The following is a 16,565-nucleotide window of genomic DNA, read 5'->3' on the forward strand; positions in this document are numbered from 1 at the left end:
ACATGGATCAAGAAAAGGGAGAGTATATCTCACGCCATTTTACACAAACTTATGAGTTAGCTGCTAACGCAAAGGACTGACAGGCTGGAGAGGCTGAATCAAACCACAAAACAGATCTTGGACAGTGTTTTACTCTTGGTGACAGATTTGCCTCAAAGAAAATGGGTTTAGGAGACGACGAAACTGTAAAACAGCCAGCGAGAAAACCTACAGCCCATCGAACCTTCCCGGAAGAGGTTTCCCCCGGATGCTCAGCGGAGACAAGTGTCCAGGTGTGAAGCCGTGACCAGTGGGCCTCGCTCCCTCCTGCCCTCAAGTCACTGCCTGCCGGACCCCCTTGCCCTCCAGCTCTGACCTCCGGGCAGAGGTGGGCGCTGACCTGGGTGCCCGCGGGGGCCTGGTCGTCGGCACCAGCACACGTTTCCCCCGCAACTCCCTGCGTGTCCTGTGGGCGCTGACCTGGCGCCCCAGGAGAGAGGCTTTCCGGGAAAACCACAGAGACGCGAAGACCAGTCTGGTTTGGAGAGGCTGCTGCTTCTCCTTCTTTTCAGTTCAGACAACTTGCCGAAAAGAGAAGGCTGAAGTCTACTTCAGTTTTTACCCAACCCCTAATAAAGCCGGCTTCCGCCATCCACCTTCTCATTCAGAACGGTAACCAGCCTGCAGACCCGCGCTGCTTCCGCACAAGGCGGGCTCGGTTGGGCCGGGGGCAGTGAGGGGAGGCACGAGCCGTGGCCTTGGGTGCCACCGGAGACCGTGAACGAGTAGCTTTTCTAACCACACAGGACCTCGACGCGAGGGAACGTTTGCCAACTGTTGGCTGGTTCACCTCCGTGGATGGGGTCTCACGGTCAGTCTGCAGAGCCGGCTCCAGCCCTTCTTAACGCTTCACAAGGAGCTCCCAGAACATCTGGGAGACGGGAGCCACGGAAGAAGCCACGAGTCAGCTTCTGCTACACTAACAGGGAGGCAGCCGGCTCGGCCATGGGTTACGTTGGCATCAAACAGGAGGAAGTTATGAGCATCAGGCCCTGCGGGGCCCCCCGAACGCAGCACCTGCGCGCAGGCCGGGTCCCCTCTCCCCGCACGGAATTGCAGCTTCCCCAGAGCACGGCATTCAGGGTCCCCAAGGAACGCAGTTCGTGGTCTGACAACATCATGGTCTGCAAGCCTGCTCTTCCCCAAGCCGGCAGGACAGTGGGGTGAGGAATTCACTGGGCACTAAGCCAGGCCGACACTGAAGACCGGTGAGGATGTCCAGTCACCTGTGTGTCGCCAGCCGAAGCTTCAACACCACGTACAAAACACAGACCCGCCTCACACATGTGCTTCGTTTCCCTTTTGCAAAATTTTTTTTTCTTTTTTGTGAGTCAGGAAATAGTGGTGCCTGCTTATTTCTTTTTCTTCCTAAGTTGTGGCAGGTGCCTGAAAGAGCTTGAAATTTTAAACAAGAAGTTCAAAGGATGGAAAAAAATGAACATAACCAAATTCTGGGTGTTGAAACCTGAAACAAAAATCAGATTTATAAAATCCAACTAATTAGTACTTTAGAAAAGTACACTTTATCTCAGACGAAAACAGCGTCCCTGCCGTGCTGTGTTCCTCCGTGGGACCCCACGGGACCCCACACACGCTGCTGCTGCAGAAGTTCCCACAGCACAGTTCCGGCGGGAGCCCTCCTGAAACCCGGTCCCGCAGAAGCTCTACCACTTCGAGGGAGCAGCGAAGGGGGGACTCCCAGCCTGGTACCAAGGGGCGCGAGGCACAGGAAGGACCCACCGCACCACAGCTGCAGGGGTGGGTGGGCGCCCGGGGCAGGGTCCCCCAAGCCCCGCTCCCCTCAAGGCTCTGCTCCCCCTTGCGCCGCCACTGCAGGCCCTGCAAGAGGCTCAGCCGCCACTGTCCCGGCAAAGCCCTCCTCCAGCACAGGCTACGGCAGCCCACGGAGAGCTACTGGGGTTGTGATGCTGACACTATCTGCTTCATAATTTAGCTTCCTTTCATCTACGTAATGTCTTAGACTGAAAGCTGTGTTAAGGAAGAGCTGTGAGCGTAAGGAATCTAATGCGAGTCGGCACGAATTTAAGTAACATGAGAAGAGCAACAAATCAGCACAGAAATCACTTCTTTCCTCTTAGGGAGTACGTGTGACTTACACTTGAAGACGAGGACACCAGGGCCACAAAGTAGGAGGAGGCCAGGCAGAGCCAGGACCAGACCGTGCGGTCGCCACGGTAACCTCGTGGGCGTCGTCTGCTACCTAAGAGGCCTGGGTTAGAGCCCCAAGGCCGTTCCAGCTCTAGAACTTTAACTACAGGTCCAAATGAAAAACAGAAGCAAAGAAGTCAGTCATGTTTTCTCATTAGTAACAGACTAATCATTTATATTTGGCATAAACCACAAACTTGTATCACAGATCACCGTTATGACATGAAGAGAGATGGCAAACCCAAGCAGACCATCTGTACAGCTGCAGGTTTCCCTGTGGACCTTGCGGCTAGTGCTGAGGAACAGAGCACATGGAATGCGGCCCTGGTGCCCCCCTCCTGGATGGGTCACGGCTTTTCCCTGGTTCTTGCATGTGTCTCCTTTAATGATGAGGTCTGGCTAATTCCTAGGAGCAAAATGGTCACCACAAACCAGTCATTTCCACTCACCAGTGGAAAACTCTAACTCCTGACAAAATGGCCTTTCTGACAAATTTAAACAAGGAATCAAAACCTAAAAGCTGTACCATGGACACATCAATGCATTTTACAAGGATCCTTGTATGTCAGAGGCCTGGGCCCACCACTGGGCTGTGTGGAAATGAAGCAGGAGCTGTAACCACGTGCTCTGGACAGACATCGAGGCCTCTGCTGTGCGGCCGACCAGAGGACTCCTGCAGTGTGGCCGAGTTCTCCACTCCCTGTTCTCTCCCACGAGGGTCTCTGCATTTACATTCACTGTTAGGACGATACTTGTATTCGGGGTGAAGCTGCAGTGATGCTTCTGGGCGACGTGTCACAGGTGGTTTTCCGTGAGTGTCTTCAGCTCTGCCTTGTCTTCCTGGCTCCCTTCTCTACCCGCTGCCTGTGAAATGCACAAGGGGAACGGAGTTTAAAACACACACCACGTCCCATGTACGTCTTGGACTGGGTGCCAGTAACGTGTGAAACACAGTGTATTTTATGATGTGTCTTGACTGTAGATAAGCCAGAGGCACTATGTTCAATGTCCAAGTTTTAAAACAATTCTCTCTCCAACGGTGACAGGCTTCTGTCCCACCCAGCAAGCAGGCATTGGCTGGACTGCCTGGAACACACGTGGCTGCGTGAGTCTCCGTGGCAACCGCATCTTCTGAGCCAGCCCGCTCTTCCTGCCAGGACAGGACAGCTTCCTAAGCTGGAGGGCCTGGGTGGGCGGGGGGTGAGCGGGAAAGGAGGGGTGTGTCAGCTGCAGTTCCCTCCACAGGGAGCATCACACCTGAGGCCGTGTGTGTCGGCATGGGTGCTGTGCTGCCTGGACGTGGAGGAGGGTCTAGGAGAAGCTGAAGGACCCCCTGCCCCTGGGGTGCCCCCTTGCTGAGTGTGGCCCTGGAGGCCCACGATGGTTCTCCTGATCTGACGCCACCAACCATGTGCTTCTTCCGTGTGACCCCTGCTGTCCTCAGGGCTCAACATCATCCTTATTTTGTGGGTCACTCCTGCCTCGGTGATGCTGGAAGGTGCCAGCCCCTCTCCTCTGAAACGCTCCTCCCCGCGACCCAGGGCACTTGCACCCAACTCCTCCTGCCCCCTCAGGCAGCTCTCCCTCAACCTCCCCTTTCTCCATGGTCTGTGGGTGCTGGTGCCCCAGGTGCTATTCCTAGTTCTCTACAAATGTGCTCACCGTGTGTGCCTGCATCTGTGTGCGTGTGCGGCATCGGCGTCTCAAGGGCAACACACCCACAGGTTACTGCTGTTCTCCCCATGCTTCCAAGTCAACGGTACTGAAATCTTAACCCAACACAAGTCAGAAACCTGGGGGTTATTCCAAGGCCCCTCACCCTGTTTCCAAAGGTCACGCAGAGCTTCAGATTTTCTCAACTACATCATCCCTTCTGTGCCTCCAGAAGAAAACTAGAGGTCTCTGCTCTAAGGAAAGTGACCAACCCGAGGTAAGAGAGCGAAGGATTCCAGTGTCAGGGCTTCCACAAGGGTCCCATGACTGAGGAGGTGGCGGGTGGAAGCCCCGCCAGGCACAGACTTCCAATTCCCTTTTTAATGCCTGACTCTTCAACAAGAGTGGACACTCAAGAATCACCTGGCATCTGAGAAAAAAAAACTAAAGTAAAAACAGAGACCAAAACAAACATACAGAAAAAGAAACTTGGAAGGACAGTCTATGAAGGAAGAGAAACAAAATAAAACAAACCTACAGGTGTAATTAAACTCAGATGTGAGAGAAAACGTGCAGTTTTGACACAAAGAAGAAAATGTGATAAAAATTAAGTATGTTGAGCTCTCAGAATTTAAAAACAGCAAAATTAAAAAATTAATAGAAAGGATGGAAAATAAAGTTTAGGAAATTTCCCACAAAGTAGAGTAAAAAGACAAAAAGATATTAGGAGGAAAATATAAGATAATTATAGGACTCAGAATACAGTGTCTAACCTCTGAGGCAAATAGTTGAGAGCAGAAGAAATGAAAGGAAGAAATCATCACAGAATCATTTGAGAAAAGTTTTCCGGATCTGAAAGACGTGAATTAGCTTCATGTCACCGTCCACTCGGCAGGTGGGGCGCGCTGGAGATGGGCTGGCTTCCCCCACCACTCTGAGCAGGGGTTCCTTGGAAGCTCTTGCTGGTGGTCAGGTGTGTGCCAAGAAGCTGGGCTTGGGTGCTGGACCTCCCCGACTTGGGGCCCATCAGGATGGCCAGGCCTAAGGCCTTTCCTTAGAAGCTCACCCACACCAACCTCCTTAGAGAGTGAAGGACACACCTTCCTCACCACAGGCCAGAGACAGACCCAGTGTGTAGAGGTTGTTAAATTAATTAAACAAAGAGGTCGTCAGACTGACTGGGCTCCAAGGCCTTAGCAGCCTAAGTAAGCAAACCAAAACTGTAACCCTGAAATGCCTTGAAATTAAGGAATCAAAACCTAAGGACAACCCACCACAAGCAGCCAGAGAGGATGTGAGCTTCAGCCAGAGAGGATGTGAGCTTCAGCCAGTCAGAAACCTCCTGGCCTTGCTTCGCCTCTCTCTGAACAAGGTTCCCCTCAGCTCTTATTGGTGACGCCTCCAAACAGATTCTGCTTTGGTGCAGCCCAATTTGAATTGATTTTTTTCCTCAAATAAACTCTTAAAAATTTAATATGCTTTAGTTTGTCTTTTAACAAAGTGAAAGAGAGTTAAGTTAGCAAAGAAAAGACATGGAAAGTTGAAGCAAATGCGGCAAAATCTTGATAATGAAGAATCTGGAACATCCATTCTGAAGCTGAAGCTTCCATTACTGCAAAACAATGGAAAGAATGGCACCTGCTAATCAGGGCATAAAGGTGGATGAAAAGAGGGAGGTGAAGAGCTGAGGACAGGCTGCGGGCCATGGAGGGAACGGAGGAGGACGTAACCGAGTCACTCACGAAGGAGGCAGACGCCTTCAGACCCAGCTTCCTTCCTCTGAAAACCTCGGAGACAGAAACAAAACCTCAGCAACGCGTGAGTGGCACTTTAGAAGCTTGAGAGCAGCCTCCACAATAAAGCTGAAGGTCAGAGGTGAACTGATGCCATCACACTGCTGTCTGTTGAGGCCAGTTTTAGCTGCCAGACACGTCTTCCTATTTCTTTGTATGCCTTGTGATTTTCCGTTGAAAACTGGACATTTAAACCTTATACTGTGGTAATTCTGGAAATCAGATCCTCCTCATCTCCTGGTGTTTGCTGTTTGTTGCTGCCGTCTCTGTGCTGGGGACCAGCCTGAGGGGGACACGTAAGGCCTGCTCACATCTTTTCTGAGCCTGCACCCTTCCCTGGCCATGTGTGGCGGCTTTCTAAATTCCCCTGTATATATGCTTGCTTTTGAATGTCCTAACCCTTAAATGTCTGGCTTCCAAAAGAGCACAAAGGGAAAAAAGAGGAAACAAAAGCTCCACAGGGGTTGCTCCTTTAAATACTGTGGGGCTGAGACAGTGGCGGCCAGCGCCTGTCCCTCAGCAATCAAGAGGCCTGATGTGTGGCCCAGGACCGCACTGCCCATCCTGGCTCCAGCAAGCTGCACGAGGAACGTGGGCACGGCAGTCTGCCGAGGGCCTGGAGGATGGGCCGCCAGAAGGGATGGATGGAAATTAATCACAAGTAACCAGCCAAGCCTCCCCCTGGAAGCTGCAAGCCTTCAGACTCCAGAGTTCCAAAACAGCTCCTTCCGACAGGTTCTGCCAGCACAACTGCTGTCTAGGTAGATGGACCCTGGAGCCTCCTACTCCACCATCTTCCCTGACATCACTCTCTTCCCATGAATTTTTGAATGTAGTACTTTTATTACTATTTCTAAAAGTAATTTTGATTTTGATTTCCTCAGTAAAAATTTAGAATGGTGGATTAATTTCCAAGTGGGAAGATTTCTGCTTTTTTCCTTCTGTTGTTGATTTCTTAAGTTATTTTCTTATGGACAGAAAATATGTCTTATGTGATTTCTGCTTTTCACTAAATTGGTTGAGATTTACTTTGGAACCTGTAATACCCAGTTAGATTTTTTAACTGTCCATTTATTTTATTTTATTTTATTTTTAAATTTATTTATTTATTTAGGCTGTGTTGGGTCTTCGTTTCTTTGCGAGGGCTTTCTCCAATTGCGGCAAGCGGGGGCCACTCTTCATCGCGGTGCGCGGGCCTCTCACTGTCGTGGCCTCTCCTCTTGCGGAGCACAGGCTCCAGACACGCAGGCTCAGTAGTTGTGGCTCACGGGCTTAGTTGCTCCGCAGCATGTGGGATCTTCCCAGACCAGGGCTCGAACCCGTGTCCCCTGCATTGGCAGGCAGATTCTTAACCACTGCGCCACCAGGGAAGCCTGTCCATTTATTTTTGAAAATAATATAAATAAAGAGGGCATATATTGTTCTGTATATTTCTATTACAGTAAACTTGTTAATGAAGTTATTCAAATGTATATCATACTTTTGTCTACCTGATCTGTTTATCTCTGAGAGATGTATTAAATATACTCTTATTGGGTCTATTTCTCCTTGTATGTTGCTTATAATTTTGATTTATATCAGGTGCATAAAGGGTATGACAGATTTCCCTCTATCATTTTCTTTCTTCCGCCCTTTCTTTCTTTCCTCTAGAGTGTACCCCTACATTTTACAAACATACGTAAACTTACATTTTTCTAAAAACAGCTAGATTTATTCAAAACCTATTCTCTCTCTAAGCAAGATAAAAAATTTAATCTGCCTTTACTTTTCACCTTTTTTTTAAAAAAATAAATTTATTTGTTTATTTATTTTTGGCTGTGTTGGGTCTTCGTTGCTGGGCGTGGGCTTTCTCTAGCTGTGGCGAGCGGGGGCTACTCTTCATTGCGGAGCAGGGGCTGCTCTTCATTGCGATGCGTGGGCTTCTCATTGTGGTGGCTTCTCTTGTTGCGGAGCACGGGCTCTAGGTGCATGGGCTTCAGTAGTTGTGGGATGTGGGCTCAGTAGTTGTGGCGCACGGGCTCAGCTGCTCTGCGGCATGTGGGAATCTTCCCAGACCAGGGCTCAAACCCGTGTCCCCTGCATTGGCAGGCTGATTCTTAACCACTGCGCCACCAGGGAAGCCCCTATTTTTCATCTTATGCCCCAGAAACACTCATAACTTTCCTTATAATACCCTGAGATTTTAGTCTCCAATTGTTTTTGCTTATTCATTTTTTACAGTTAATAATTATATAGCAATAACTATACATTTTACTGGTTTCTTTGTTCAACACTTTCTTATATCCCATGCATTCCTGTTAGCTGAAGTGCTCATTTTGCTAGAGCATATCCACTTTCTTTTGGAAAAGATCTGTTGGTCAAAATTTTACAATTCCTGAAAGTGTATTTTTTGCTCTGATGCTACAATGCTAATTTGGCTGACTATAGGAGTCTGGGCTCAAAAATTATTTTTCTCCAAAGGAAAGCAAAGAAATGACGTGACTGCTGGAGAGAAAGTAGATTACAAAGGGTTTCTGCAAAATGGGAGGAATAACCAGGGGATGTAGCGGATGCTTCGGGAGCTGGGCGGTGGGGAGAGGCTGTGGTGGAGCAATGCCACTGACCAGGTGATGGGGACTTGAGAGCACAGCTGAAGAGAATCATGGGCAGTTCATCCACAGGAGGAGACGAAAAAGTAGATATTCCCTCTGTTATTCTGGATTTGTCTATTTCTCCTAGCATTTGCTTATACAATTTAGATTTGATAATGCGTTGATGCTTGAAAGAGGGCAAATGTGGCTGTTGGCATGTACAGAAAGCAGAGCTGTCGGCTGTGACTGAGGTCGGGGAGAGTGCTGGAAAACTAAGCAGGGAGGAGGGGTGAAACGTGTGGACGGTGGGACAGAGTGGAGGCTGACTTTCCTGAGGTCGGCGAGCGTGAGTGTAAGGTGGGGCTGGTAAGGTTGACTGTGGGTTTTTCTCTAGCCACAATACAAATGCAAAGGATTGGATTTAACCGAAGTTTGCAGTTTTACCACATAAACATAGTAAAATGAGAGAGGCAAAGCAGTCAAGAATAGATACAAGAAAGTCACTCTGATTACTGACCATGGAAGGTAAACAGGGAGGGGACACAGCAGAGAAGGAACGTGAGGACCAGTGAAGGGGGCTGGACCAGTGGACTGGGGTCCTGATCTGACCAAAGGACCACCCAGATCTAGAGGCAGGAAGCTGTGTGGCTGGACAGTAGGTGTTTAAAACTGAAGTTATTTTTTTAGTGACCACAGAAGGGACCCAGAGCGGACTTCTCTCCTTCCCCTGAACTCTATGAGGCACTGGAACTTTGTACCACCAGAGGCCTCTTGTGCCTGTCTGCCTCCTCAGAGAGTCCAGATAAATTGGGGACATTGGTTCAAGATGGTGGAATACAAGGAGGTGCACTTACTCCCTCTTGAGAGAGCACCGGAATCACAACTAACTGCTGAACAACCATCGATAGGAAGACACTGGAACTCACCAAAAAAGACACCCCACATCCAAAGACAAAGGAGAAGCCGCAATGAGACGGTAGGAGGGGCGCAATCACAATAAAATCAAATCCCATAACTGCTGGGTGGGTGACTCACAAACTGGAGAACAATTATACCACAGAATTCCACCCGCTGGAGTGAAGGTTCTGAGCCCCAAGTCGGGCTTCCCAACCTAGGGGTCCGGCAACGGGAGAAGAAATTCCTAGAGAATCAGACACTGAAGGCTAGTGGGATTTGATTGCAGGACTTCGACAGGACTGGGGGAAACAGAGACTCCACTCTTGGAGGGCACACACAAAGTAGTGTGTGCATCGGGACCCAGGGGAAGGAGCAGTGACCCCATAGGAGACTGAACCAGACCTACCTGCTAGTGTTGGAGGGTCTCCTGCAGAGGAGGGGGGTGGCTGTGGCTCACCACGGGGACAAGGACACTGGCAGCAGAAGCTCTGGGAAGTACTCCTTGGCGTGAGCCCTCCCAGAGTCGCCATTAGCCCCACCAAAGAGCCTGGAAGGCTCCAGTGTTGGGTCGCCTCAGGCCAAACAACCAACAGGGAGGGAACCCAGCCCCACCCATCAGCAGACAAGCGGATTAAAGTTTTACTGAGCTCTGCCCACCAGAGCAACACCCAGCTCTACCCACGACCAGTCCCTCCCATCAGGAAACTTGCACAAGCCTCTTAGATAGCCTCATCTACCAGAGGGCAGACAGCAGAAGCAAGAAGAACTACAATTCTGCAGCCTGTGGAATGAAAACCACATTCACAGAAAGACAGACAAAATGAAAAGGCAGAGGACTATGTACCAGATGAAGGAACAAGATAAAACCCCAGAAAAACAACTAAATGAAGTGGAGATAGGCAACCTTCCAGAAAAAGAATTCAGAATAATGATAGTGAAGATGATCCAGGACCTCGGAAAAAGAATGGAGGCAAAGATTGAGAAGATGCAAGAAATGTTCAACAAAGACCTAGAAGAATGAAAGAACAAACACCTAGAAGAATTAAAGAACAAACAAACAGAGATGAACAATACAACAACTGAAATGAAAAATACACTAGAAGGAATCAACAGCAGAATAACTGAGGCAGAAGAACGGATAAGAGACCTGGAAGACAGAATGGTGGAATTAACTACCGTAGGACAGATTAAAGAAAAAAGAATGAAAAGAAATGAAGACAGCTTAAGAGACTTCTGGGACAACATTAAACGCAGCAACAGTCGCATTACAGGGGTCCCAGAAGGAGAAGAGAGAGAGAAAGGACCCGAGAAAATATTCGAAGAGGTGATAGTCAAAAACTTCCCTAACATGGGAAAGGAAATAGCCACCCAAGTCCAGGAAGCACAGAGAGTCGCAGGCAGGATAAACCCAAGGAGAAACACACCAAGACACATAGTAATCAAATTGACAAAAATTAAAGACAAAGAAAAACTATTAAAAGCAACAAGGGATAAACGACAAATAACATACAAGGGAACTCCCATAAGGTTAACAGCTGATTCCTCAGCAGAAACTCTACAAGCTGGAAGGCAGTGACACAATATATTTAAATGATGAAAGGAAGAACATACAACCAAGATTACTCTACCTGGCAAGGATCTCATTCAGATTCGACGGAGAAATCAAAAGCTTTACAGACAAGCAAAAGCTAAGAGAATTCAGCACCACCAAACCAGCTCTACAACAAATGCTGAAGGAACTTCTCTAAGTGGGAAACACAAGAGAAGAAAAGGACCTACAAAAACAAACCCAAAACAATTTAGAAAATGGAAATAGGAACCTACATATTGATAATTACCTTAAATGTGAATGGATTAAATGCTCCAACCAAAAGACACAGGCTTGCTGAATGTGTATAAAAACAAGACCCATATATATGCTGTCTACAAGAGACCCACTTCAGACCTAGGGACACATACAAACTGAAAGTGAGGGGATGGAAATAGATATTCCATGCAAATGGAAATGAAAAGAAAGCTGGAGTGGCAATACTCATATCAGATAACATAGACTTTAAAATAAAGAATGTTACAAGAGACAAGGAAGGACACTACATAATGATCAAGGGATCAATCCAAGAAGAAGATATAACAATTATAAATATATATGCACCCAACATAAGAGCACCTCAATACATAAGGCAAATGCTAACAGTTATAAAAGAGAAAATCGACAGTAACACAGTAATAGTGGGGGACTTTAGCACCTCACTTATATCAATGGACAGATCATCCAGACAGAAAATTAATAAGGAAACACAAGCTTTAAATGACACAACAGACCAGATAGATTTAATTGATATTTATAGGACATTCCATCCGAAAACAGCAGATTACACTTTCTTCTCAAGTGCACACGGAACATTCTCCAGGATAGATCACACCTTGGGTCACAAATCAAGCCTTGGTAAATTTAAGAAAACTGAAATCATACCAAGCATCTTTTCTGACCAACAATGCTGTGAGATTAGAAATCAATTACAGGGAAAAATACGTAAAAAACACAAACACACGGAGGCTAAACAATACTTTACTAAATAACCAAGAGATCACTGAAGAAATCAAAAAATATCTAGAGACAAATGACAATGAAAACACGACACTCCAAAACCTATGGGATGCAGCAAAAGCAGTTCTAAGAGGGAAGTTTATAGCAATACAATCCTACCTCAAAAAACAAGAAAAATCTCAAATAGACAATGTAACCTTACACCTAAGGCAATTAGAGAAAGAAGAAGAACAACAAAAAAACTCCTGCAAAGTTAGCAGAAGGAAAGAAATCATAAAGATCAGAGCAGAAATAAATGATATAGAAACAAAGAAAACAACAGCAAAGATCAATAAAACTAAAATCTGGTTCTTTGAGAAGATAAACAAAATTGATAAACCTTTAGCCAGACTCATCAAGAAAAAGAGGCAGAAGACTCAAATCAATAAAATTAGAAATGAAAAAGGAGAAGTTACAACGGGCACTGCAGAAATACAAAGCATCATAAGAGACTACTACAAGCAACTCTATGCCAATAAAATGGACAACCTGGAAGAAATGGACAAATTCTTAGAAAGGTATAACCTTCCAAGACTGAACCAGGAAGAAACAGAAAATATGAACAGACCAATCACAAGTAATGAAATTGAAACTGTGATTAAAAATCTTCCAACAAACAAAAGTCCAGGACCAGATGGCTTCACAGGTGAATTCCATCAAACATTCAGAGAAGAGCTAACACCCATCCTTCTCAAACTCTTCCAAAACACTGCAGAGGAAGGGACACTCCCAAACTCATTCTACAAGGCCACCATCACCTTGATACCAGAACCAGACAGAGATACTACAAAAAAAGAAAATTACAGACCAATATCACTGATGAATGTAGATGCAAAAATCCTCAACAAAATACTAGCAAACAGAATCCAACAACACATTAAAAGGATCATACACCATGATCAAGTGGGATTTATACTAGGGATGCAAGGACTCTTCAATATAAGCAAATCAATCAATGTGATTCACCACATTAACAAATTGAAGAATAAAAACCATACGATCATCTCAATAGATGCAGAAAAGGCTTTTGACAAAATTCAACAACATTTATGAAAAAAACTCTCCAGAAAGTGGGCATAGAGGGAATCTACCTCAACATAATAAAGGCCATATATGACAAACCCACAGCAAACATCACTCTCAACGGTGAAAAACTGAAAGCATTTCCTCTAAGATCAGGAACAAGACAAGGATGTCCACTCTCGCCACTATTTAACATAGTTTTGGAAGTCCTAGCCATGGCAATCAGAGAAGAAAAAGAAATAAAAGGAATCCAAATTGGAAGTAAAACTGTCACTGTTTGCAGATGACATGATACTACACATAGAGAACCCTAAAGATGCTACCAGAAAACTACTAGAGCTAATCAATGAATTTGGTAAAGTTGCAGGATACAAAATTAATGCACAGAAATCTCTTGAATTCCTATACACTAACAATGAAAGATCAGAAAGAGAAATTACGGAAACAATCCCATTCACCATGGCAACAAAAAGAATAAAATACCTAGCAATAAACCTACCTAAGGAGGTAAAAGACTTGTACTCAGAAAACTATAAGACACTGATGAAAGAAATCAAAGATGACACAAACAGTTGGAGATATATATACCATGTTCTTCAATTGGAAGAATCAATATTGTGAAAATGACTATACTACCCAAAGCAATCTACAGATTCAATGCAATCCTGGTCAAATTACCAATGGCATTTTTTACAGAACTAGAAGAAAAAAGTCTTAAAATTTATATGCAGACACAAAAGACCCCGAATAGCCAAAGCAATCTTGAGGGAAAGAAATGGAGCTGGAGGAATCAGACTCCCTGACTTCACACTACAAAGATACAGTAATCAAGACAATATGGTACTGGCACAAAAACAGAAATATAGATCAATGGAACAGGAGAGAAAGCCCAGAGATAAACCCATGCACCTATGGTCAACTAGTCTATGACAAAGGAAGCAGGGATATACAATGGAGAAAAGACAGTCTCTTCAATAAGTGGTGCTGGGAAAACTGGACAGCTACATGTAAAAGAATGAAATTAGAACCCTCCCTAACACCATACACAAAAATAAACTCAAAATGGATTAAAGACCTAAATGTAAGACCGGACACTATAAAACTCTTAGAGGAAAACATAGGAAGAACACTCTTCGACATAAATCATAGCAAGATCTTTTTTGACCCACCTCCTAGAGTAATGGAAATAGAAACAAAAATAAACAAATGGGACCTAATGAAACTTAAAAGCTTTTGCACAGCAAAGGAAACTATAAACAAGATGAAAAGACAACCCTCAGAATGGGAGAAAATATTTGCAAATAAATCAACGGACAAAGGATTAATCTCCAAAATATATAAAGAGCTCATGCAGCTCTATATTAAAAAAACACAACCCAATCAAAAAATGGGCAGAAGACCTAAATAGACTCCTCTCTAAAGAAGACATACAGATGGTCAAGAAGCACATGAAAAGCTGCTCAACATCACTAATTATTAGAGAAATGCAAATCAAAACTACAATGAGGTATCACCTCACACCAGTTAGAATGGGCATCATCAGAAAATCTACAAACAACAAATGCTGGAGAGGGTGTGGAGAAAAGGGAACCCTCTTGCACTGTTGGTGGGAATGTAAATTGATACAGCCACTATGGAGAACAGTATGGAGGTTCCTCATAAAACTAAAAATAGAATCACCATATGATCCAGCAATCCCACTACTGGGCATATACCCAGAGGAAACCATACTTCAAAAAGACACATGCACCCCAATGTTCATTGCAGCACTATTTACAATAGCCAGCACATGGAAGCAACCTAAATGCCCATCGACAGACGAATGGATAAAGAAGATGTGGTACATATACACAATGGAATATTACTCAGCCATAAAAAGGAACAAAATTGGGTCATTTGTAGAGATGTGGATGGATCTAGAGACTGTCATACAGAGTGAAGTAAGTCAGAAAGAGATAAACAAATATCGTATATTAACACATATATGTGGAATCTAGAAAAATGGTACAGATGAACCGGTTTGCAAGGCAGAAACAGAGACACAGATGTAGAGAACAAACGTATGGACACCAAGGGGGGAAAGTGGTGGGGGGGTGGTGGCGGTGGGATGAATTGGGAGATTGGGATTGACATGTATACAGCAGTATGTATAAAATGGATAACTAATGAGAACCTGCTGTATAAAAAATAAATAAATAAAAATAAGATAAAACTGAAGTTATGATGGGGTTGAGCTGTTGGTAATGAGAAGGCCATGGTGGAAGACAAGACCACTGAAAGGGACGTCAAGGGACTAACATTACGCTATTGGAAGGACTATCAAGTCCAAGGCTGTTCAAATTATTCCAAGAGTCATGCTGGAAAGAGTGAGCTGGGAGCCCAAATCTTGAAGAATGTGAAGTACAACAGGAAGCGTGGTGGTGGGGTGGATGACATGAGATTTAAAGTTCATTGTTTTTATGGAGAAGGGAAATAGTCTGTGTGGGAGATTCTATTTTCCAAAAATGGCCACAGCACTACTTCTGGTTTCCTATGCTCTTCCAGAACTCTACTCCTTTCCCATCAAGAGGAAAGTCTACTTCATCTCCACCTGAATTTGTACAGGCCTTTCTGGTTACCTTTTTGGACAGAATATGGCAGAAGAGCTGATGCATGACTTCTGAGGTTAGGTTATAAAAGTCGACATGGCTTCTGCCTTGTTCTCTAGCTCTTGGGGTACTTGTCTTTGGTAGGCAATTGCCATGCTGGGAAGAAGCCCAAACCAGCCCCCACGGACCAGTGGAGAGGCTCATGTGGAGAGAAACTGAGGCCCCCAGTCAAGAGCCAGCACCAGCAGGACATGTGAGTGAATGAGCTTCTGTATAACGTCATGTCTTCAGCTGAGGTCAAAGACACGGTGGAGCTGAGACAAGCTGCCTGAATTCCTGACTCGGAGCCTGTGAGCATTTGACATGGACGTTCCATACCACTAAGTGCTGGGATAATTTGTTATGTATAAAAATAAAAGACACATTTTTCATTTTCACCAAGAACTTTATTGAACAACATATTCACCCTTTAGTTCCACTACCTTCTGCCATTTTTCAGGCAACTTCATAATTCCATCTTCCCAAAACTTATCTTTTTGAGCAAAGAACTGTTCCAGGTGTCTCTTACAGTCTTCCAGGGAATGGGAATTTTTTCCATTAAGAGAACTTTGTAAAGACCAAAATAAATGGAAATCTGGAAGTGCAATATCTGGTGAATACAGCGGATAATCAGAACTTACCAGCCAAGCTGTAACAGTTTTTGCCTGGTCATCAAAGAAACATGCGGTCTTGCATCATCCTGATGGAAGATTATGCATTTTCTGTTGACTAATTCTGGATGATTTTCATTGAGTGCTGCTTTCAGTTGGTCTAATTGGGAGCAGTACTTGTTGGAATTAATTGTTTGGTTTTCCAGAAGGAGCTCATTACAGAGGACTCCCTTCCAGTCCCACCATATACACAACATCACCTTCTTTGGATGAAGACCGGCCTTTGGTGTGGTTGGTGGTGGTTGATTTCGCTTGCCCCACGATCTCTGCTGTTCCACATTATTGTACAGTATCCACTTTCCATTGCCTGTCAAAATTTGTTTTAAAAACAGAACGTTTTCGTTACATTTCAGTAGAGAATCACACGTGGAAATACGGTCAAGAAGGTTTTTTTTCGCTTATCTTATGTGGGACCCAAACATCAAAGCGATTCACATAACCAAGGTGGTGCAAATGATTTTCAGCGCTTGAGTTGGGTATTTTGAGTATGTCGGCTATCTCCGGCATGCAGTAACGTTGATTGTTTTCAATGAATG

The 16,565-nt window shown here is 45.1% G+C and overlaps 1 protein-coding gene across 3 annotated transcripts in view; it reads right to left on the reverse strand.

The window, feature by feature from the left end:
• Nucleotides 1-2,033: 2,033 nt before the first annotated feature.
• The window catches only part of FAM120B (family with sequence similarity 120 member B), an 84,919-nt gene continuing 70,387 nt past the window's right edge, over nucleotides 2,034-16,565 (reverse strand). The window contains exon 11 of one of the 3 annotated variants that reach the window (XM_061207311.1): nucleotides 2,034-3,072. The gene's annotated coding sequence lies outside the window, so the exon portion shown is untranslated. Of the gene's footprint in view, nucleotides 3,073-16,151; nucleotides 16,337-16,565 lie in introns of those variants that run through there. The other 2 variants (XM_061207306.1, XM_061207309.1) reach the window with 2 other exon arrangements.

The sequence above is a fragment of the Eubalaena glacialis genome, chromosome 12 (genome assembly GCF_028564815.1).
Source record: "Eubalaena glacialis isolate mEubGla1 chromosome 12, mEubGla1.1.hap2.+ XY, whole genome shotgun sequence".
In the NCBI taxonomy this organism is placed as follows: Eukaryota; Metazoa; Chordata; class Mammalia; order Artiodactyla; family Balaenidae; genus Eubalaena; species Eubalaena glacialis.